This window comes from Scyliorhinus torazame, chromosome 8, assembly GCF_047496885.1.
Source record: "Scyliorhinus torazame isolate Kashiwa2021f chromosome 8, sScyTor2.1, whole genome shotgun sequence".
Taxonomy (NCBI): domain Eukaryota; kingdom Metazoa; phylum Chordata; class Chondrichthyes; order Carcharhiniformes; family Scyliorhinidae; genus Scyliorhinus; species Scyliorhinus torazame.
In genome coordinates this window covers 127,905,403-127,929,350 of record NC_092714.1, presented here as the reverse complement: position 1 = coordinate 127,929,350, position 23,948 = coordinate 127,905,403, and the positions used below count along the sequence as shown (strand labels likewise).

At 50.1% G+C, this 23,948-nt stretch overlaps 1 protein-coding gene across 2 annotated transcripts in view; it reads right to left on the bottom strand.

The window, feature by feature from the left end:
• cdkl5 (cyclin dependent kinase like 5) overlaps positions 1–19,256 on the bottom strand; it is a 273,738-nt gene extending 254,482 nt beyond the window's left edge. For both annotated transcript variants that reach the window (XM_072514173.1, XM_072514174.1), the window contains exon 1: positions 19,151–19,256. The gene's annotated coding sequence lies outside the window, so the exon portion shown is untranslated. The remainder of the gene's footprint in view (positions 1–19,150) is intronic.
• Positions 19,257–23,948: the final 4,692 nt, after the last annotated feature.

Here is a 23,948-nt window from a genome sequence, read left to right as displayed (position 1 = left end):
CGGATGGCCAGAGGGGCAGTATATCAGTACGGGGAGAAGGTGAACAAGATGCTGGCTCACCAACGTAGGCAGCAGGAGGTGGTTATGGAGATCAGAAGGGTGAAGGACAGAAGGTGAGAGTGGTACTGGGCCCGGTGGGGGTGAATGAGGTTTGTGAGGATTAGATCCTCGATGGGTTGGAGTTCCCCAAGGTGGAGGAGGACCTGGTGGAGGGGCTGAGGGCCCCCATTGGATTGGTGGAGGTGATTGAGAGTATGGGGACGATGCAGGCAATGAAGGCCCCGGGCCCAAATGGGTTTCCTGTAGAATTTTGTCACATGTTTTCTGGGGAACCTGCTGGCAAGGGCATACGATGCGAGGGATAAGGGGGAACTTCCCCTTCATTATCACAGGCTTCGATATCCTTAATACTGAAGACGGATAAGGACCCAGAGGAGTGTGGGACTTACTGCCCGATATCGCTGCTAAATGTGGAGCCAAGCTGTTGGCAAAGGTTTTGGCCTCGTGGACTGAGGAGTGTGTGCCGGGAGTTATAGCAGAAGACCAGACGGGGTTTGTAAAGGGGAGGCATCTGACAGCGAATGTTAGGTGATTTTATTTTTTTTTCATATTTTTTTTTCTCCTCCTTTTTCACATTTTCTCCCAAATTTACACCCATCAACAATAAACAATAATCAAAAACAAATATGTCAGTCCCCATATGAATAACAACGATCCCATCCTCCCCCCAAACATTAGCCCGCATGTTCACACAAACAATTGACAAAAAGGAATTAGGGATCACCCATAGTCGCCATTAACACACACAGACCCCTCCCCCCAACCCTCCCACCCACATGCCCCAACTCATGTTCGATGTTATCCAGTTCTTGAAAGTGCATAATGAATAATGCCCATGAATTGTAGAACCCCTCCATCCTTCCCCTCAATTCAAACTTTTTTTTTTAAACAAACAATTTTATTGAGGAATTTTAGGCATATAGAAAAAGTGACATTGTAGTGACAAAAAAAAGTGACAAAAGTACAAAAAAAAGTCAAGACACAAATTAAACATAGTGCAAACCACGACTCTGTTCACGCAAGGACCTGCCTCAATATCCCCCTACTCTACTCTACCCTAGTCCCCCCCCCACCCCCGACGCTTACTCCTCTGCGAAGAAGTCAATAAATGGCTGCTACCTTCGGGCGAACCATAATAGCGAACCTCTCAAAGCGAACTTAACTTTCTCTAGGCCAAGAAAGCTCGCCATGTCCGACAGCCGTACCTCAGCCCTCGGGGGCTTTGAGTCCCTCCATGCTAACAGTATTCGTCGCCGGGCTACCAAGAAAGCAAAGGCCAGAACGTCGGCCTCTCTCTCTTCCTGGACTCCCAGGTCCTCCGAAACCCCAAAGATCGCCACCTCAGGGCTCATTACCACCCCAGTTTTCAATACCCGGAACATGACATCTGCGAATCCCTGCCAGTACCCCCTGAGTTTAGGGCACAACCAGAACATGTGTACATGGTTAGCCGGCCCTCCGGCGCATCTAGCACACTTATCCTCCAGCCCGAAGAATTTCCTCATCCGGGCCACCGTCATGTGGGTCCGGTGCACGACCTTAAACTGGATCAGGCTGAGCCTGGTGGATGTTGCGGTCGTGTTTACTCTGCTCAGGGCTTCTGCCCAGATACCGTCCTCCATCTCCCCTCCACTGGCCCCAGATCCGAAGAGCCGCCACCACTATCGGGCTGGTGGAGTACCGTGCCAGCGGAAGCGGCAGAGGCGCCGTGACCATGGCTGCTAAGCTAGTGCCCCTGCACGAAGCAGCCTCCACCCGCTCCCAACCCACCCCGCACCCACCATCCATTTCCTTATCATCGCGATGTTGGCCACCCAGTAATAGTTGAAGTTCGGCAACGCCAGCCCCACTTCTCCTCTGTTCCTTTCAAGCATCACCCTCTTCACCCGCAGGGACTTCCCTGCCCATACGAATCCCAGAATGTTATTCAGCCACTTAAAGAAGGACCGCGGGATAAAGATCGGGAGACACTGAAAAACAAACAAGAACCGCGGGAGAATCGTCATCTTAACAGTCTGCACCCTCCCCGCCAAAGACAGCGGGAGCACATCCCACCTCCAGACCTCCTCCCTCACTCGTTCCACCAGTCGGGACAGGTTGAGCTTATGCAACTTGCCCCAGTCCCGTGCCACCTGAATCCCCAAATATCGGAAACTCTCCCCCACTAGCCTGAACGGCAACCCCTTCAGCCTACCCTCCTGTCCCCTCGCCTGAATTACAAACAACTCGCTCTTAGCCATGTTCAGTTTGTATCCGGAGAACCGGTCAAATTCCCTCAGGGTTGCCATAATACCGTCCATCCCCACCATTGGGTCCGATACATATAACAACAGATTGTCTGCGTATAACGAGACTCTATATTCCACTACCCCCCCCCCTCCCCCCCGGACCAGCCCTTTTCAGCCCCTAGAAGCTCTCAGTGCAATTGCCAGCGGCTCTATGGCCAGCGCAAACAGCAGTGGGGAGAGAGGGCAGCCCTGTCTTGACCCATGGTGCAGTCTAAAGTAGTCCGATGTCGTCCTGTTCGTCCTTACACGCGCCTCCAGGGCCTGATATAATAGCCTAACCCAGTCGATGAACCCCGCCCCGAACCCGAACCGTCCTAGCACCTCCCACAGATAATCCCACTCGACCCGGTCGAAGCCTTTTCAGCATCCATGGCTACCACTATCTCTACCTCCCTACTCTCCGAGGGCATCATAATCACGTTAAGCAGCCTTGTGAGGTTGGCCACCAGCTTCCTCCCCTTTACAAACCCGGTTTGGTCCTCCACAATTACATCAGGTACACAGTCCTCAATTCTGGTCGCCAAGATCCTGGCCAGTAACTTGGCGTCTACGTTGATCAAAGAGATCGGCCTGTATGACCCACAAGCCTCCGGGTCCTTATCCCGTTTCAGAATAAGCGAGATGGTGGCCTGCGACATCGTTGGGGGTAAACTCCCTCTGTCTCTTGCCTCGTTAAAGACCCTGACCAGCACCGGCCCCACGATCCCGGCAAATTTTTTGTAAAACTCCACCGGATACCCATCCTGCCCCGAGGCTTTACCTGACTGCATGACCTTCAGGCCCCCCAATACCTCTTCGATCCAGGGCCCCCAGTCCATCCACCAACCCCCTCACCACTCTTGGGAAGGTCAGTCCGTCCAGGAATCGCCTCACCCCCCCCCCCCAAAGGAGGGTTCCGAAGTGTACAGCTTCCTATAAAAGTCCCTAAAGACCTTGTTCCGCCCTGCCGGGTCACCCACTGGATTATCCTCCCCATCCACTACCCTCCCTATTTCCCTTGCCGCTTCCCTCTTCCTTAGCTGTTGTGCGAGCATTCTACTGGCCTTCTCCCCATGCTCATAAATCGCACCTTTTACCTTTCTAAGCTGCTCTACAGCCTTGCCTGTAGTCAGCACCCCAAATTCGGCCTGCAGCCTCTGTCGTTTCCCGAGTAACACTGGCCTCGGGGATTCCGCATAACTCCTGTCCGTCCGTAGAATTTCCTTAATCAGTCGGTCCGTCTCTGCCCTGTCTGTCCTGTCCCTGTACACCCGGATTGAAATCAGCTCCCCTCTCACCACTGCCTTCAGTGCCTCCCAGAGCACCGCTGCCGAGACTTCTCCGGTATCATTTACCTGCAGATAATTCTGCATGCATTTCCTCAGCCTCTCGCACACCGCCTTGTCCGCGAGTAATCCAACTTCCAGCCTCCATGGTGGGCGCTGAAAGCTGTCCTTACAAAACTGCAGGTCTACCCAGTGCGGAGCATGGTCCAATATGGCAATTGCCGAATATTCTGCCCCCACCATTCCGGCCAGCAGGTCCCTACTCACAACAAAGTAGTCAATTCGGGAATACACCTTGTGGACGTGGGAGTAGTACGAGAACACCCTCGCCGTCGGCCGGCTAAATCTCCACGGATCTGCTCCCCCAGTTTGCTCCATGAACCCTCTCAGTTCCTTTGCCATCGCTGGCAACCTGCCTGTTCTTGAGCATGACCGGTCCAGGCTCGGGTCCAGGACTGTTTTAAAGTCCCCGCCCATGATCAGCTTACGCGAGTCCAAGTCGGGGATCTTCCCCAGCATCCTCCTAATAAAATCCACATTGTCCCAATTAGGGGCATACACACTAACCAAGACTACTCTCACCCCTTTGAGCTTACCCCTCACCATAACGAACCTGCCACCCACATCCACGACTGTGCCCTCCGCCTCAAATTGAATCCTTTTATTAATCAGGATCGCAACCCCCCTCGTCTTAGAATCAAACCCCGAATGAAGGACCTGACTGACCCAGCCCTTCCTTAACCTAACCTGGTCTGCCACTTTCAGGTGCGTCTCCTGCAGCATGACTATGTCCGCCTTCAGAACACGCAGATGTGCAAACACACGTGCCCTCTTCACTGGCCCATTTAATAACATTCCAGATAAACAGCCTGGTTGGGGGGGCACTCCGCCCCCCCCCCCCCCCCCCCCCGGCCGATCAGCCATCCCCTTCCCTTGGCCAGCCCCCCAGCCATGTGTCCCTCTGGCCCGCCTCCTGACCGGCTCCACCCATGACCTCCTCACTGTTGCCATGCCCAGTTTCCATCCCCGTCAGCAGAACAATTCTCCCCCTCCCTCTAGCATCACCATCCTATCATCTAACCCCTGCTCTAATCTAACTATATGCACACACCCCCACCTCGGCTTCCGTTGACTAGCCCCACTCAGCTAGTCTAGGGCTCCCAGCCTCGGCGCCAGCTCCCCCCCCCGCCCCCCGACCCATCCATACCACTTCCCCAGATCAGCCCTACTTAAGCAAACACTCTATGCAAGTCATAAACAACCGCCACAATAGCACAATTCAAGTTAAACAAGAAAAAAAGAGATAAGAATTAACAGGCACTCTCAGTCCTTCCCATACAGACACAAAGTTCCCCTGAAGCACCCATCTTAACCCAACCCTTTTAACTGTTTTCTTTATTATTTTCCCCCCAGCCAAACTCCAACTAATCAAAGAGCCCAAAAAGTAAATATTCAGGAAACCATGCAAAAAGCACGCAAAAAAACACATCCCTACCACCTTCCAACCCCCAAAAACAGACCCAAACATACAGGCAATTTTCAAAACGGGAGAGACACCACAGAAACTTAAAAGTTCTAACATGAGTCCAAACGTCCTCAGCTCAGGGCCAGCCCTTGCTTCTTAATGAAGTCCATCGCCTCTTCGGGTTCCTCAAAATAGTGGTGCTGACCCTCATACGTAACCCACAGTCGCGCCGGAAAAAGCAACCCAAATTTCACCTTGTTTTTATACAGTATCTCCTTCACCTGCCTGTAGCCTCCACTCCTCCTGGCCACCTCAGCGCTCAAATTTTGGTAAACACGCAGGGTAGTATTGTCCCAAGTACAGCTTTGTGTGCTCTTTGCCCATTGCAGCACCCATTCCTTGTCCAGGTACCTGTGAAAGCGTACCACCATCGCTCGTGGGGGACCCCCTCGCCGCGGCTGCCTCACCTGCACTCTGTGTGCCCTGTCCACCACCGGCGGGCGTGGGAACACCTCGTTCCCCAGCAACTTCTGAAACATTCCCTCCACATACGCGGCAGCGTCCAGCCCCTCTGCCCCCTCCGGGAGGCCCACGATTCTCACGTTCTGCCGGCGAGATCTGTTGTCCAGGTCATCAGCCTTTCCAGAAGCACTTTTTGCTGGTCCCTCAACCTCCGAATCTCCACATCCACCACCTTTTGAAAGTCAGCCTGCTCCTCCACTGACTTCTCCAACCGCTGGAGCTCCTCAGCCTGATCATCCAGCCTTTTTTCCATCCGGTCAATCGACTTCTGTAGCGGCTCCAAGTTGTCACGCTTCAGAGGCAAAAAGCCCTCCTGCATAGTCTGCAGCAGCTTTTCCATTGTGGGCTGGGCTGTCAGCAACTTGCTCTGAACACCAGCCATGCTGGTCCTTCTCACAGCCTCCACTGTGCCCGTACTCAACCACTTCTTCTGCTGTTTACGGTCCCTCCGGCTTCTTAGGTCCATACAATTCTGTATGGGTCCTGTGCCTGAGTACTATTGCTTTCCAGTTCCGCGCTCAAAAGCACAAAAAAGTCAGGGAAAAAGGTCCAAAAGTCCGACCGAAACGGGAGTCACCAAATGTGCGACCTACTCCCTCAGCCAGCACCGGGAGTCCCCCTCAGTTCAAACTTAACCTTCCCAAGAGTCAAGAATTCCAACAGGTCTCCCCGCCATGCCAGGGCACAGGGTGGAGAGGTTGCTCTCCAACCTATCAGAATCCGCCTTCGGCGATCAACGAGGCGAAGGCTACAACATCTGCCTCCGCACCCGTTTCCAACCCTGGCTGGTCCGACACCCCGAATATGGGCTCCTGGGGACAGGGGTCCAATTTCACGTGCACCACTTTAGAAATTACCCTAAAAACCTCCTTTCAGTAATCCTCTAGCTTTGGACAGGACCAAAACATATGAACGTGATTAGCGGGGCCCTCCCCCGCAATGTTCACACACATCTTCTGCACTGTAAATTCTATGATAATCTTCTACTCCCTCAAAGAATCGGCTCATCTTCGCCCTCATGAGGTGTGCTCTGTATACCACCTTCAGCTCTATCAGCCCCAATCTTGCGCACGAGGTGGAGGCATTCACTCTCCGGACCACCTCACACCAGAACCCCTCCTCCATATCCTCTCCCAACTCTCCCTCACACTTTGCGTTGATCCCTTCCAGTGGTGCCTTCTCCTGTTCCAAAATAGCTCCGTAAACCGCTGACACTACCACCTTCTCCAGTCCCCCCGTTGTCAGCACCTTCTCCAGCAATGTGGAGGCCGGCTCCACCAGGAAACTCTGTATCTCCTTTCAGGCAAAATTTCGAACCTGCTTGTATCGAAACATTTCCCCCTGCTACATCCCATACTTCGCTTCCAGCTCCTTCAATCCTGCAAACCGACCCCTAAGAAACAAATCTTTTAGTGTCTTAATCCCCTTCTCCTCCCATTTCCGGAAATTTCCATCCCACCTCCCTGGCTCAAATCTGTGGTTCCCCCGAATCGGCATTTCCCTTGACCCTGCCCCCAACCCGGAGTGTTGCTGAAACTGCCTCCAAATTCTCAATTAAGCTATTATTACCGGACTCCCTGAGTATTTCCCTGGGGCTATCGGGAGCGGTGCTGTTGCTCGTGCTTTCAATCCCGACCCCCTGCACAAACTCTCCTCCATTCTGACCCAGCTCCGCACCTTCTCCACATTCGCCACCCAGTAGTAATACATAAGGTTCGAAAGACCCAAACCCCCTGCCTGCCTTCCCCTCTGTCGCAGCACCTTTCTAACTCTGACCACCTTCCCTCCCCATATGAACAAAGTAATCCTTCCCTCAATCTCTCTCAAAAAGCCTTTGGCAGGAAAATTGGCAGCCATTGAAAAATAAACAGAAATCGCGGCAACAAGTTCATTTTAACCGCCCGTACCCAACCTGCCAGTGACAGAGGGAGACAATCCCACTTTGTCAGATCAGCTTTCACAATGCCCACCAAACTAGAAATGTTGTACCTGCGGAGCCCCCCCCACTCCCGGCAACCTGCACCCCCAGGTACCTAAAGTGAGTCCCTGCCCTACGGAATGGCAGCCCCCCCCCCCACCCCTGCCCCCACCCCTGGCCGAGACACCACAAAATACTCACTCGTCTCGATTTAGTTTGTACCCAGAGGAAGACCCAAACACTCGAAGCAGCTCCAATATTCCCCATATCGACACACTCGGTTCTGACACATATAACAGCAAGTCATCGGCATATATGGACACCCCATGTTCTAACTCCCCCTGCACTATTCCTTTCCATGCCCCCAAACCTCTTAATGCGATGGCCAACGGTTCAATCGCGAGTGCAAACAGCAGGAGGGGACATAGGACATCCTTGCCTAGTCCCACAATGGAGAGAAAAGTATCTCGAACTGATGTTGTTTGTGCGGACACTCGCCCTCGGCTCCTTATATAGTAGCTTTGCCCAGTTCACAAATCTTGGTTCAATCCCAAACCGCTCCAAAACTGCCATCAAGTACCCCCATTCTACCCGGTCAAACGCCTTCTCAGCGTCCAATGTCACAACCAAATCTGTTTCCTTCCCCTCTGGCGGTGCCATAACGACGTTCAATACCCTTCTAACATTTGAAAAGAGCTGCCTCCCTCTCACAAACCCAGTCTGAGGGTCTGATCTTCACCTATCACCTTCGCGAGGCACTCCTCCAGCCTACCCGCCAGTACCTTCGCCAATACTTTTGCGTCCGCATTCAGAAGTAAGATGGGCCTATACGGCCCACACTCCGTGGGATCCTTATCTTTTTTTAGCAACAGGGAAATTGATGCCTGCCCCCAAAGTTTGTGGCAACACCCCTTTCCTTATTGCCTCGTCAAACATCCCCACCATCAGGGGTGCCAGCTTATCCTTGAATTTTTTATAATATTCCACCGGAAACGTATCCGGCCCTGCCACCTTCCCCGACAGCATCCTCCCAATCGCATCATTTATCTCCTGCTCTACTATCGCTCCTTCTAATGTAGCCCTGTCCCCTTCCCCTAACCTCGGGTACTCCAACCCATCTAGAAATTCCTGCATCACCCGATCTCCCCAGGTGGCTCTGACCTGAATAACTTCTCATAAAATTCCTCAAAAACCTTGTTAATCAGGTCCGGAGCCACCACCAACTTCCCTGCCCTATCCCTCGCCTGAACAATTTCCCTTACCACTGCCTCCCTCTGGAGCTGACCTGCTAACATACTCCATGCCTTATCTCCATGTTCGTAAACTGCACCCCTTGCTCATCTCAGTTGGCGCACCACCTTCCTGGTAGATAGTCGGTAAAGCTCGCCTGTAGTTCCTTCCTCTTTTCCAGCTTCGCTGCGTCCCCATCTTCTGCATAACTCCTATCTACCTCCAACGTCTCATCTATTACCCTCTGCCGCTCCAACCTCTCCTCTTTGTCCACCCTGGCCTGAAACAAAATCACCTCACCCCTCACCACTGCCTTTAGAGCCTCCCAGACAACTGCCTTCGACACCTCACCCGTACAGTTGAAACCTACATATTCCTCAATTACCTTTTCAATTTTGTCATAGAACTCTTGGTCCCCCAAAAGTCCCATATATAATTTCCTCCCACCCAGTCCCAGAGAAAGAAAAAACAAAAACAACAATCCAATCCATACAATTCACGAAAAGAAGATATAACTGTCGCAACATAAAATGCCAATCAACCCAACCAATAACTTGGACTGTAACAATGTGAAGAGAAGTCAATTACAATGCACATCAGGAAAAAGAAAGTTATAGCATTTATACATTTTCCAGCTCCCCAATCACAGTCCACAGTCTCTCTTCCAGCTCCACTCCTCACGTTTGTCCCAAGCCTTCTGCCCTCACGAACGCCTCAGCCGCCACCGCTGTCTCGAAATAAAAATCTTTGGCATCATATGTCACCCTCAGTTTCGCCGGGTATACCATACCAAATCGCACCCCCTTTTTTTACAGTGCCGCCTTCACTCGCCCGAACGCCGCTCGTCTTTTTGCCAACTCCACCGTCAAATCCTGGTAGATCCGAGCTCCAGCACCATCCCACTGCACCTCGCGCTTCTGCTTCGCCCAGCCCAACACCTTCTCCTTCATCCAGTACTTATGGAAGCAGATAATTACTGCTCTTGGCGGCTCATTCACTTTGGACTTCAGCCTCGTTCTGGGAGGGGTTCTCACCCTCCCCCATCAACTCCGCTAACTTCTTAGCTAAGTACTCTGTTGGCCGGCTCCACCCATGACCTCCACTGTTGCCATGCCCAGTTTCCATCCCCGTCAGCAGAACAACTCCCCTTCCCCACCCACCCTAGCAACACCATCCTATCACCTAACCCCTGTTCTAATCTAACTAGATGCACACACCCCCACCTCGGCTTCCGTTGACTAGCCCCACTCAGCTAGCCTGGGGTGCCCAGCCTCGGCGCCAGCGCGTCTCCCACCCATTGTTCCCAGTCACCCCTCCCCCGACCCATCCATACCACTTCCCCAGATCAGCCCTACTTAAGCAAACACTCTATGCAAGTCATAAACAACCGCCACAATAGCACAATTCAAGTTAAACAAGAAAAAAAAGAGATAAGAAATAACAGGCACTCTCAGTCCTTCCCATACACACAGAAAAAGATTGCGCAAAGTTCCCCTGAAGCATCCATCTTAACCCAACCCTTTTAACTGATTTCTTTATTATTTTCCCCCCAGCCAAACTCCAACTAAACAAAGAGCCCAAAAAGGAAACATTCAGGAAAACCATGCAAAAAGCGCGCAAAAAAAACACATTCTTACCACCTTCCAACACCCTAAAAAGGTTGAAAAAAGAAACGACAGAAACGGACCCAAACATGCAGGCACTTGTCAAAACGGGAGAGACACCACAGAAACTTAAAAGTTCTGGCAGGAGTCCAAACGCCCTCAGCTCAGGGCCAGCCCTTGCTTCTTAACGAAGTCCATCGCCTCTTCGGGTTCCTCGAAATAGTGGTGCTGACCCTCATACGTAACCCACAGTCGCGCCGGAAAATGCAGCCCGACTTTCACCTTGTTTTTACACAGTATCTCCTTCACCTGCCTGTCGTCTCCACTCCTCCTGGCCACCTCAGCGCTCAAATTTTGGTCAACACGCAGGGTGGTATTGTCCCAAGTACAGCTTTGTGTGCTCTTTGCCCATTGCAGCACCCATTCCTTGTCCAGGTACCTGTGAAAGCGTACCACCATCGCTCGTGGGGGACCCCCTCGCCGCGGCTGCCTCACCTGCACTGTGTACCCCGTCCACCACCGGCGGGCGCGGGAACACCTCGTTCCGCAGCAACTTCGGAAACATACCTTCCACATACGCGGCAGCGTCCAGCCCCTCTGCCCCCTCCAGGAGGCGCACGATTCTCACGTTCTGCCGGCGAGATCTGTTGTCCAGGTCCTCCAGCCATTCCAGAAGCACTTTTTGCTGGTATTCTGTTGGCCTTGAGCCCTCTGTCCCTTCGGGCAAGCCCACAATTCTCAGATTGTGCCGCCTCAAGCGGTTCTCCAAGTCCTCGGGCTTTGCTCGGAGTCCTCTGTTGACGTCCACCACCCTCCGCAGCTCGTCCCCCATCGGGTGAACTGGTCGCTGAGCTGCAACACCGCCTCCTCCACGTCCTTCAACTTCTCACCCTGCTCTCTCACCTCGGCCAATGTCTTTGCCACAACTAGTTAGGCGATTATTAAACATGATAATGATGCTTCTGGAAGGGCAGGATGTGGAGGTGGCGGTCGCTATGGATGCAGAGAAGGCGTTTGATCGGGTGGAGTGGGAGTACCTGTGGGAAGTGCTGGGACCTTTCAGGCAGGAGCTTGTGGATTGGTCCCGGTTGTTGTTTTGGGCGCTGGGAGTTAGCATACGGACAAATTAGTACCAAGGACTACACCGTGGACAAGGCAGGGGTGCTCACTCGACCCGTTGCTCTTTGCCTTGGCAACAGAGCAACTGGCAATGGCGCTTAGAGCGTCAAGGAGCTGGAGAAGGATAGTGTATGTGTGTGTGTGTGGGGCGGGGGGAATGTTGGAGCACAAGCTCTCGTTATATGTGGACCATCTGCTGCTTTATATATCAGATCCACTGAGAGATGTTGGAGGAATTATGAACATTTTAGAGGAGTTTAACCTGTTTTCCGGGTATAAAAATTAAACATGGGGAAGAGTGCGGTGTTCCCAATCGAGACAAGGGGGCAGGAAAGGAGGTTGGACAAGCTGCTGTTTAAGTTGGTGAGGGCGAGCTTTAGGTATTTGGGCATCCAGTGGTGCAGGGTTGGGGACAACTACATAAATTGAATATGGCATGGTTGGTGCAACAGATGAGGGGGGATTTTAAGAGGTGGGACGTGCTCCAGTATTCACTGGCGGGGCGGGTGCAGAGAGTGAAAATGACGGTGCTCCAGAGACTCTTGTCTGTTTCCAGATCCAAAATCTTTTTTCAAGAAAACTAATGCTCTGATTTTAGGATTTGTGTAGGTTGGGAAAAGGATATCGGTGGTGCTGTTGGAACACGTGGGGTGGGGGAGGGGAAGGGGGCTGGCCTTGCCAAATATAATGAATTATTATTGGACAACGAATATAGCTATGGTTAGGAAGTGGGTGGTGGGGGAGGAGTCGGCTTGGGAGCAGATGGAGGCAGCCTCTTGCAAGGACACGAGCTTATGGGCATTGTTGACGGCACCTTTGCCGTTCTCGCCGGCCAAGAACTCCACAGGCCCGGTGACAGCGGCAGCCCTGCGGGTATGGGAACAGTAACTTTTCGCAGTAACTCCATTGCAGTATTAATGTGAGCCTACTTGCGACAATAATTAAGATTATTATTATAAAGTGGCAGCAGCTCCGGAGGCAGGAAAGTGCCTCCATCTGAGCACCTATTTGCAGGAATCATAGATTTGCATCTGGGGGGGGCTGGACGCAAGGTTTCGGTGGTGGCGACGGGCAGGGATCGAGCGGTTTGGAGACCTGTTTGTGGGGGGCAACTTTCCGAGTTTAGAGGAACTGGAGCAGGAAGAGGATGAGCTGCCCAGCAGGAATGGGTTCGGGTACTTACAGGTGCAGGATTATGTGAGGAAGCAGGTGCCATCCTTTCCCAATCTGCTGCACCCGGGGCTACAGGATAAAGTGGTATCAAAAGCAGGAGTGGGTGAGAGTAAGGTATCCGAGATCTACAAGGAGTTAATGGACTGGGAGGGAGCCGCAAAAGGAGAAGTCAAAAACGGAAGTGGGAGGAAGAGTTTGGGGGGGGGGGGGGGGGGGGGGGGGGGGGGGGGGGAGAGAGAGAGAGAGAGAGAGAGAGAGAGAGAATGGAGGCTGGGTTCTGCGAGAGGTTTTGAGGAGGGTGAATGTATCGTTGTTGTGTGCTAGGCTTAGCCTTATTCAATTCAAGGTAGTGCATCGGGCGCATATGACAGGGGCTAGGACGAGCCGGTTCTTTGAGGGGCTGGAGGATAGGTGTAGGTGGTGCGCAGGGAGGCCCCCGAACCATGTCCACATGTTTTGGGCTGTCCAAAGCTGAAGGGGTTCGAAGGCGCAATGTCAGAGGTGCTGAAGTTGGCCCCGAATCCAGAAGTGGCGATATTTGGTGTGACGGAGAAGGATTTTGTTGGAGTGGAGGGACTCGGAGCCGCCGAAGCTGGGGCTGCAAGCGCGCGACCTGGCGGAGTTCCTTAGGCTGGAAAAAATTAAGTTCACCTTAGGAGGGTCACAGTGGATGGGTTTGCCTGGAGATGGAAACCGTTTTTTGATTTCTTCAAGGTAAATTAAGGTGTCGGGGTGGGGGGGTTAAAGGGGTTAAAATGGGGAAGGCAGGATGGGAGGAGGGGAACGGCAGGGAGGTTGGGGCAGCTGGGTAGTTATTTATTTGTTATGAGGTTTTCGGTTTGTTCTTACTCTATGTTTAATGTATGTACAAAATGCCTTAATAAAAATATTTTTTTTAAACAATAAGTAATGCATTCAACGGTCACGTGTACGTTGTTGGAATTTGCCCAACTAGCACATATTTAGATTTTCAAACTGCAGTATTTAAGGCAGGGTGGGGTACAAAAATGAGTGAACACTACTAATGGCTTAATTTTTATTTCAAAATGGCTAGATTTTATTTTCTAACCAAGACATTGAAACGGAGTAATATTTTTCCAAATGCATTTGCAGCATGGGTCTGCTCAGGCTTCACCACTGATTCCCTCCAATCCCATCTTTCAGCTGTTCCTCTTTGTCATACCATATACCACATGAACTAATAATTGTGGCTTTGTCACACAATTACTGACAGATAAGCATTTTTCTTTCCAACTGCAGCGCAATTTCAGCATTCTGTATGTTACGTTTTTGTTGAAGTTTCTACTTCCATCTAAAACTCTGGATTGTTTTAATGGGTATTCAGGAGATAGTAGCAGGACATTTAAAAAATCAGAATACTTTCAGGTAACATAAACACTGATTTTGTGAAAGGGAAATCATCTTTAACAAATTTATTAGAGTTCTTTGACGATGTAACAAACAGGAGCATCAATTGATTTTGGATTTCCAAAAGGCTTTCGATAGAGCGCCACATAAATCCCAAAAGACGTGTTGTTAGGTAATTTGGACATTCTGAATTTTCACTCAGTGTACCCGAACAGGCGCCGGAATGTGGCGACTTAACTTCATTGCAGTGTTAATGTCAGCCTACTTGTGACAACAATAAAGATTATTTTAAAAGGTTATTACACACGATAAGAGCTCATGGTTTTGGGGGTGATACAATAGCATGGTTAACTAATAGTGAAGAGAGTTGACATAGATGGGACACTTTCAGGTTGGAAAACCGTCACTAGTGGCGTACGACAAGGGTCAATGTTGGGCCTCAACTACTTATGACATATTAATGACCTGTGTGAAGGGACCAAAATTGCTGGTGACGCAAAGATAGGCAGGAAAGCAAGTTATGAGGAAGATATAGAGTCCGCAAAGCGATATAGATAAGTTTCATATGTGGGCAAATAAATGGCTGATGGTGTGGAATGTGGGAAAATGTGAGGTTGTCCACTTTGGCAGGAAGCATGGAAAAGCAGAATATAATTTAAACAGAGACTGCAGAATGCTGTGGTAGAGGTCTCTGGGTGTCCTTGTCCATGAATCATAAACAGTTAGCAGGTGCAGCAGTATAAAAGTATGAACATCTTATTATAGCTGTACAGGGCATTGGTGAGACCACACTGTGCACAGTTTTGGTCTCCTTACTCAAGGATGAATATACTTGCATTGGAAGTAGCTCAGAGAAGGTTTACTCGGCTGATTCTACAAATATATAAGACAAAAAAGAGTGGCTAAGGTAAATATTGGTCCTTTAGAAGATGAGAAGGGAGATTTAATAATAGGAGACGGGGAAATGGCTGAGGAGCTGAACAGGTTTTTTGGGTCAGTCTTCACAGTGGAGGACACAAATAACATACCAGTGACTGATGGAAATAAAGATATGATAGGTGAGAACCTGGAGATGATTGTAACCAATAAGGAGGCAGTATTGGGCAAGCTAATGGGGCTAAAGGTAGACAAGTCTCCTGGCCCTGATGGGATGCATCCCAGAGTGTTAAAAGAGATGGTTAGGGAAATTGTAAACGCACTAGTGATAATTTATCAAAATTCACTAGACTCTGGGGTGGTCTCAGAGGATTGGAAAGTAGCAAACGTGACACCACTGTTTAAAAAAGGAGGTCGGCAGAAAGCGGGTAATTATAGGCCGGTAAGCTTAACTTCGGTTGTAGGAAAAATGCTGGAATCTATCATTAAGGAGGAAATAGCGGGGAACCTGGAGGGAAATTGTCCCATTGGGCAGACGCAGCATGGGTTCACAAAGGGTAGGTCGTGTCTGACTAATTTGGTAGAATTTTTTGAGGACGTTACCAGTGCAGTAGATAACGGGGAGCCAATGGATGTGGTATATCTGGATTTCCAGAAAGCTTTTGACAAGGTGCCACACAAAAGGTTGCTGCATAAACTAAAGATGCGTGGCATTGAGGGTAAAGTGGTAGCATGGGTAGAGGATTGGTTAACTAACAGAAAGCAGAGAGTGAGGATAAATGGGTGTTTCTCTGGTTGGCAACCTGTAACTAGTGGGGTCCCTCAAGGATCAGTGTTGAACCCACAATTGTTCACAATTTACATAGACGATTTGGAGTTGGGGACCAAGTGCAATGTGTCAAAGTTTGCAGACGACACGAAGATGAGTGGTAAAGCAAAAAGTGCAGAGGATACCGGAAGTCTGCAGAAGGATTTGGATAGGTTAGGTGAATGGGCTAGGGTCTGGCAGATGGAATTCAATGTTGCCAAGTGTGAGGCTACCCATTTTAGGAGGAATAACAGCAGAATGGATTATTATTTAAACGGTAAGATGTTAAAACATGCTGCTGTGCAGAGGGACCTTGGTGTGCTGGTGCACGAGTCGCAAAAAGTTGGTGTGCAGGAGCAACAGGTGATTAAGTAGGCTAATCGAGTTTTGTCTTTCGTTGCTAGAGGGATGGAGTTCAAGACTAGGGAGGTTATGCTGCAATTGTATAGGGTGTTGGTGAGGCCGCATCTGGAGTATTGTGTTCAGTTTTGGTCTCCTTACCTGAGAAAGGACATATTGGCACTGGAGGGAGTCCAGAGGAGATTCACTAGGTTGATCCCAGAGTTGAGGGGATTAGATTATGACGAGAGGTTGAGTAGACTGGGACTGTACTCATTGGAGTTTAGAAGGATGCGGGGGGATCTTATTGAAACATATAAAATTATGAAGGGAATAGATAGGATAGATGTGGGCAGGTTGTTTCCACTGGTCGGGGAGAGCAGAACTAGGGGACATAGCCTCAAAATAAGGGGAAGTAGATTTAGGACGGAGAGTAGGAGGAACTTCTTCACCCAAAGGGTTGTGAATCTCTGGAATTCCTTGCCCAGTGAAGCAGTTGAGGCTCCTTCTTTAAACGTTTTTAAGAAAAAGATAGATACCTTTCTAAAGAATAAAGGGATTCGGGGATATGGTGTACGGGCCGGAGAGTGGAGCTGAGTCCACAAAGATCAGCCATGATCTCATTAAATGGCGGAGCAGGCTCGAGGGGTCAGATGGCCTACTCCTGTTCCTAGTTCTTATGTTCTTATGATTCCTGGGATGAAAGGGTTGGCTTACGAGGAAAGGTTAAACAGGTTGGGTCTGCATTTACTGATGTTTAGAAGAATGAGAGCTAATCTTATCAAAACATAAGATTCTGAGGGGACTTGACAGGGTAGATGTTCGGAGGATATTTCCTCTCATGGGAAATCTAGTACTGTGGGGCACAGTTTCAAAATAAGGTGGTCTCCCATTTAAAATGGAGCTGAGGAGGAATTTCTTCTCTCAGTTGGTTTGGAATTCTCTTCCACAGAAAGCAGAGGAAACTGGGTCATTGAATATATTCAAGGCTAAGTTTAGATTTTTGATCTACAAGTACGTCAAGTGTGGGGAGCAGGCAAGAAATTGGAGTTATCATAGAATTTACAGTACAGGAGGCCATTCGGCCCATCGAGTCTGCACCGGCTCTTGGAAAGAGCACCCTACCCAAGGTCAACACCTCCACCCTATCCCCGTAACCCCACCCAACACTAAGGGCGATTTTGGACACTAAGGGCAATTTATCATGGCCAATCCACCTAACCTGCACATCTTTGGACAGTGGGAGGAAACTGGAGCACCCGGAGGAAACCCACGCGGGGAGGATGTGCAGAATCCGCACAGACAGTGACCCAAGCCGGAATCGAACCTGGGACCCTGGAGCTGTGAAGCAGTTGTGCTATCCACAATGCTACCGTGCTGAGTTATCATCCTATTGAATGGCAGAGCAGGCTCGAGGGGTCTAATGGCCTACACTTGGCTCCTATTTCTTATGCAATGGAACAAATCACATGAGACACTGTCAAAGATCTATCTGAAAGCCCTTGACCCTGAAACAGTAACTCTTGTTTCTCTCCCCATACATGACCCTGACCTAAGTATTTTGAGCATTTATTTTTTCAGGCCAAAGATGTCTATTGGTCAGATCAAGTGAGATGAATACAGAAATAGAAGTAGGCCATTACGATGGCTGGGAATAAGAGTAGAATAATTTATAAGCACGTCATCTGTAATTCTGAATTAAATTGTAGTTTGTATGATGTCTATGCAACAACAAAAAAATACAAATGATGGGGAGAAAATTAGTTACTAAAAGAAAAGAACCAATCTTAATCAGTCCACATTGAAGAGTCGTGATGTCCTAATATACCTTTGAGTCCACTTGACAGCTAATCAAAGGATATCAAGTCATAGAATTCCGACCGTGCAGGAGGCCATTGGGCCCATCAAGTCTGCACCAACCCTTCAAAAGAGCACCCTACCTAGGCTCAATCCCTCACTTTATCCCTGTAACTCCACCTAACCTTTGGAACTAAAGGGCTATTTATCATGGCCAATCCACCTAACCTGCACATCTTTGGACTGTGGGAGGAAACCAGGGAACCCAGAGGAAACCCACACTAACATGGGAAGAAATTGCAAACTCCACACAGTCAAAGGAGGCCAGAATTGAACCTGGGTCCCTGACACTGTGAGGCAGCAATGCTAACCACTGCACCACCGTGACGGTCTTCCCTGTAAAACTGCTATGAGGTCATTTTCTTTAATTATTCTAAAATATGACAATCAGTATCCAATCTAAAATTCTAACCATATGTATCCCTGAGGTGTTAATTTCATGACACATCTACAAGAGACCAAAATAAAGCTGGGCACTGCATAAACGAAGGTTAGAAAGTATATTAATTCAATCCACAACTTCAATGGATTAAGAGCGCTGAGGTTTGGAGTGTGGATTTGGAAAATAGGTCAAATAATTTCCACTCAAATTATTTACATGGTTTACTCGAAAAAATAACGAAGATGTACAAAGTAAATATCACTTGCTGTGCAGAAGATACAAGGGATACTTGCATATCCATTTAAATTTCTATTTTTTTTTTGAAATGTACTCAATCACATTCATTATCTCAGAATCCGAATCTATGGAGCAATGGATACTCTGCAAATGTCTGTCAACAGGTGAAGGGTTCAGGTCAAAAAAAACAATTTCATTGCTCGGAATATGAATTATTCGAGCAAAATCATTACAAATCAGCGAGTGAAAAACAATTTACATAAATACTACCACCCCCACCACCCCACACTCCCGTCAGGAGAGCCCCTGGAATCCCACCATCCAGTTGCTGTTGGCTGAAGGTCCGCTGGAGTCAAGGAGGCGACAGGTGAGCCGGCCGGGGGCGCGAGGCTGATTGTTTCCCCCCCCCCCCAGGGCGCAGGTCCGGGGGCTCGAGCTCGGTCTCTGGGGCTCGAGCTGCGCTGCAACCTCCTCCTCCCAGCCTGGCGCGAGCGGCGGCGGTTGGGCTCCCCGTGTGACATGGGGGGGGAGGGGGGGGGGGGGGGGACACGGCTCGCCCAGGACCAGGGAAAGATGATTAAGGGGTGGTCTCGACGGACCTAGCGACAGCTCAACTGATTATTCCCAGCCCTCACTCACCCGCAGTGAGGAGCACTGATCTCCGCATCACCAACCGCTCAACGGAACCGCCATATTCCACTGCGTAACCGCGACGTCAAAATCATCCCGTGCACGGATGACTCAGTCCGCGCGGCGGCGCAGGGGAGTCTTTGCAGCGTCTCCGCTTCCTGCCATTCAGCCCACTGCCCGGGGACCGGGGCGGCGCCTTCTCCAACCGCCCCCCCCCCCCCCAGGGCGGCGTCTTACCAGCCACCTCTATCCCCCCCCTCCATCCTCAGGCGAATAAGTCTGAGCTGGAGACAGTTGCGAAGGCAGGAGGTGTGGTTGTGAAAACCGCATATTTCCAGCATTTTCTGTTTCATATAGATCAGGATTTTTCAAAGTCAGGGTAGTGACCTGCGAGCGGGTGTCGCGGAGTGATCGGTATGTTATTCTCTAAGTCTGATTGAAGACTGAAGACTTAGTTATCACAAACTCTTTATTCAAAGGGTTTGTTCTGCTTCCAGAGCTCAACTAGATGTAAAACAGTCCAGAGGTATGACCAGTGAAACTGAGGTAAACTGCCTCTGCTGAGCTGTCTCTGTGCTGCTGCTCCCTAGCTCTGTGCTTCTCAAAGAGGCGGATCTTGCCTTGGGCTCGACCCTTTATACCCGTCTCTGATGCTCCCTCTAGTGATGCTGTGGCTGTCACATCTGTGCTGCAGTCCCTGGTGTATGTGCAGATGTATGTACAGATGTACAGATCACTACATCCACCCCCCTTTTGAGCTGATATGTTTCCTAAACTGACCGCAAGAAAACTGTACAGAACAAGTGGTGAGAATAAGCAAATCTGCACATTGTGAAAATGAAAAAGTAATACAGAAACAATTAACAGTATTATGAGTCCATCATTCGAAATGTTCATATTTGTCTTGTGGGTGTGTTGAAGTGTTGTTACAAATGCAGCCGGTCGGGTGCCCCCCAGGGTAGAGGGGTCAATTACTAGGGGGCATAGGTTTAAGGTGAGAGGGGCAAGGTTTGGAGTAGATGTACGAGGCAAGTTTTTTACGCAGAGGGTAGTGGGTGCCTGGAACTCGCTACCGGAGGAGGTGGTGGAAGCAGGGACGATAGTGACATTTAAGGGGCATCTTGACAAATACATGAATAGGATGGGAATAGAGGGATACGGACCCAGGAAGTGTAGAAGATTGTAGTTTAGTCGGGCAGCATGGTCGGCACGGGCTTGGAGGGCCGAAGGGCCTGTTCCTGTGCTGTGCATTTCTTTGTTCTTTGTTCTGCTGGAGCGTCGTAACTGTGGAGGTGGGGATGGCGGTTTGATGTCATGTACTGTCTGGCGTTGTGTGGCGAGGAACGTCCTGTGGACTAATGGACTTGGTCAAGTCCAGTGTGGGAAACACCGGCGTCGTAGGCCGAAGCATTAACAGATCCCGGCGGTTGCGGTGAAGAGTACTCCTACCGACGACTTGACAATGTAGGAGTGCCTCCTGCCTGATGACCGAGGCTGTTTCAGACCATCCGCCTTCTGGGTCCCTGATCCTGACAATGTCGCCCATGTTCAGTGGCTTGAGTGGGATCGCATGTTGATTGTAGTATTGTTTTTGTTTGGACCGTAGTACCCGCATTTTGTCAAGTACCAGAGCGTTATCGGGGTCTCGGAATTGAATCACTGGTAGGGTTGTCCGGATGTTCCTGCCAAAGAGCATCTGCGCTGGCGACAGTCCTGAGCTCAATGGGGTTGCTCGGTAGGATAACTGTGCTAGGTTGATGTCAGAGCGTAAATCTGTTGCCTTGCTAATAAGCCGTTTAACAATGTGGACACCCTTTTCCACTTTCCCATTTGACTGTGGGTAGCGGGGACTGGACGTTACATGCCGAAATGTGTATCAGTCTGAGAACTCTTTCCACTCCCAGCTCGCGAAGCAGGGACCATTATCTGACATTACCTCACGCGGGATTCCATGTCGCGCGAATGTCTCCTGGCATGTCATGCCTTGATGACATGACGACATGAGATCATGGAGTTTCATTACCTCCGGATAGTTTGAGTAATAGTCCATGATCAAGACGTAATCACACACTGTGGCATGAAATAGGTCAATGCCCACTTTTGTCCACGGCGCCATTGTGAGTTTGTATTGCTGCAGTGGTTCTTCACACTGTGCAGGTTGATTGAGTGGTATCTTTGACAGGTGTCACATGTCATGACCATGTCTGTTATGTCTTGATTCATGCCGGGCCAGTACACAGCCTGTCGTATTCGCCTTTTGCATTTCTCAATGCCTAGGTGGCCTTCATGAATCTTGCGTAGCATCTCGGCGCGGAGTGTGGCCGGAATCACAACCTGCGCATTGCGTAGCAGCAGGCCTTCAACTTCAATCAGTTCTGACTTGACATTCTGAAATTGTGGACATTGTCCCCTTGTCCAACCGTGCTGGAGTAGGTACAGCACCCTCCGTGAGATTGCGTCTTTCTGCGTCTCCTGTCGGATTAGGCAAAGCTTCTCATCCGAAGCAGGCAAATTCTCCATGCATAACTGTGTTTGAGCCTCGATTTCTCTGATAGGGGCTGACGGTGCGTTGTCAGTGCCAATGGATCGGGGCAGTGCATTGGCAATGGCAAGGTCTCGTCCCGGGGTGTATATTAGGACAAAATCATATCTTCGCAGCTTCATCATGATGCGCTGCAGACGAGATGTCATGTCATTTAGATCCTTGTCTATGATATGGACCAACGGTCTGTGGTCGGTTTCCACTATGAACGTAGGCAGGCGGGTACACATAGTCATGGAACTTCAGAATCCCAGTGAGGAGTCCGAGACATTCTTTTTCGATCTGTGCATATCTGCACTCAGTTGGGGCCATGGCCCTGGACGCGTATGCCACTGGGACCCAGTCAGACTGGTCGTCCTGTTGGCGGAGAACGGCGCCAATCCCGTCCTGGCTGGTGTCAGTGGAGATCTTGGTGTGTCTGGTTGCGTCAAAGAAAGCAAGGGTCAAGTGCCCTCGTTAGTTGCTGTTTGAGATCCACCCATTCATTTTGGTGACGTTGTGTCCACTCAAACGCAGTGGTCTTTCGTAGGAGATTGCGTAAAGCTGCCGTCCGTGCGGACAGGTTTGGGATGAACCTGCCGAGGAAGTTTACGAAGCCCAGAAATTGTAGCACCGCCTTCTTGTCATATGGCTTCTTCATGGTCCCGATTGCAGCAATTTTCGTCTCATCAAGGCTGACACCCCGAGATGATATGGTATCACCCAAAATGGTTAGAGACTCCTTCGCAAATGTGCATTTTGCCTGATTCAGTTTCAAACCATATTTATGAATCCTCTGAAACACCTTCTTTAGACGACAGAAGTGTTCTTCTTCAGTGGTGGACCATACGATGATGTCATTCACATAGACTCTGACACCCTCGATGCCCTCGGTCATTTGCTCCATTATCCTGTGGAAAATCTCTGCCGCAGAGATAATGCCAAAGGGCATGCGATTGAAGCAGAAACGTCAAAATGACGTGTTGAACATGCACAGTAATCTGCTCGAATCATTGAGTTGTATCTGCCAAAACCCCTGCGAGGCATCGAGCTTGGTGAAGATACAAGCATTCGCCATCTCAGACGTGATCTCTTCACGCTTGGGGATGGGGTAGTGTTCCCGGCGAATGTTCTGGTTCAGGTCCTTCGGGGCTATGCATATGCGAAGATCTCCAGAAGGTTTCTTAACACAGACAATGGAGCTAACCCAGTCAGTCGGCTGTGTGACTCGCGATATGACGCCTTATGACTGCCGTCTGTTGAGTTCCGCTTTCAACTTCTCCCGCAGTGGAGTTGGAACCCTCCTGGGCGGCTGAATGACGGGTTTGGCATCTGTCTTCAGCATGATTTTGTATTGGCAGGGTAAGGTGCCCATGCCTTTGAATATGTCGGGGTATTCTTGTAGCATGCTGTGGATTTTAGCTTCCAGGCTTGATGGATCCTGGGTGTGCATGTAAATGCATTGCACCAGCCGCAGGTCTTTGCAGGCCTGAACGCCTAACAGTGATGATTTGTTGTCATCTACAATCTCGAAGCGTAGTTGCTTGCGTATCGTCTTGCTGTCCACCTGGAGATGGCACAATCCCTTTGAGGCGATCTGATTGCCGTTGCCCTTCAGCCGACATGCAGCGGGTATTATTTAATGGTCTCCTGGAATCGAATGGAGATCCTTGCTAGTGAGGAGATTAGCTGAGGCCCCAGTGTCAAGCTTGAAGACTAATGGAAAGTCATTGACTTGCACAGTCGCAGTCCACTCACTGCTGGAATCAATGCTGTTGACCGGGTGAGGCGTGGCGATTGTTGCGTCATGTTCCTCGATTGTGTCCACAACAAGCGAGTTGTCGCAGGCGAGGTTGACCTCTCCTGAGGAATACTCATCATTGGGTTTTTTGTGCTCCGTTGAATCTATGCTTTTTACATTGAAGTTCATGTGTTTCTGTCCAGTTGTCTTCATTAGCAGTGCAGCTCTGCACTGTGAGGCAAAGTGATTGTATTTGCCACACTTTAAACATTGTTTTTCAGAAGCTGGACATTGCCATTGGGCGTGTCCACAGAGGGGACGCTGTCCCTCCACGCTCGCGCATGTGCAGTAGGCCTTTCTTCTGCGTCAAATCTTCGGGAGAACTGCGCATGCGTGTGGCCTGCATCCAGGTTCGCGCGCGCGGGATTGCCGTTAGAGGAGCGCCTTCTGGACGCTTGGGCCACCATTTTGACGGGTTCGACCTCGTGGTGAAGGCCTTGGTCCCGATAAGTAAACTCCTCGTATTCTTCTTTACATTTTTCATC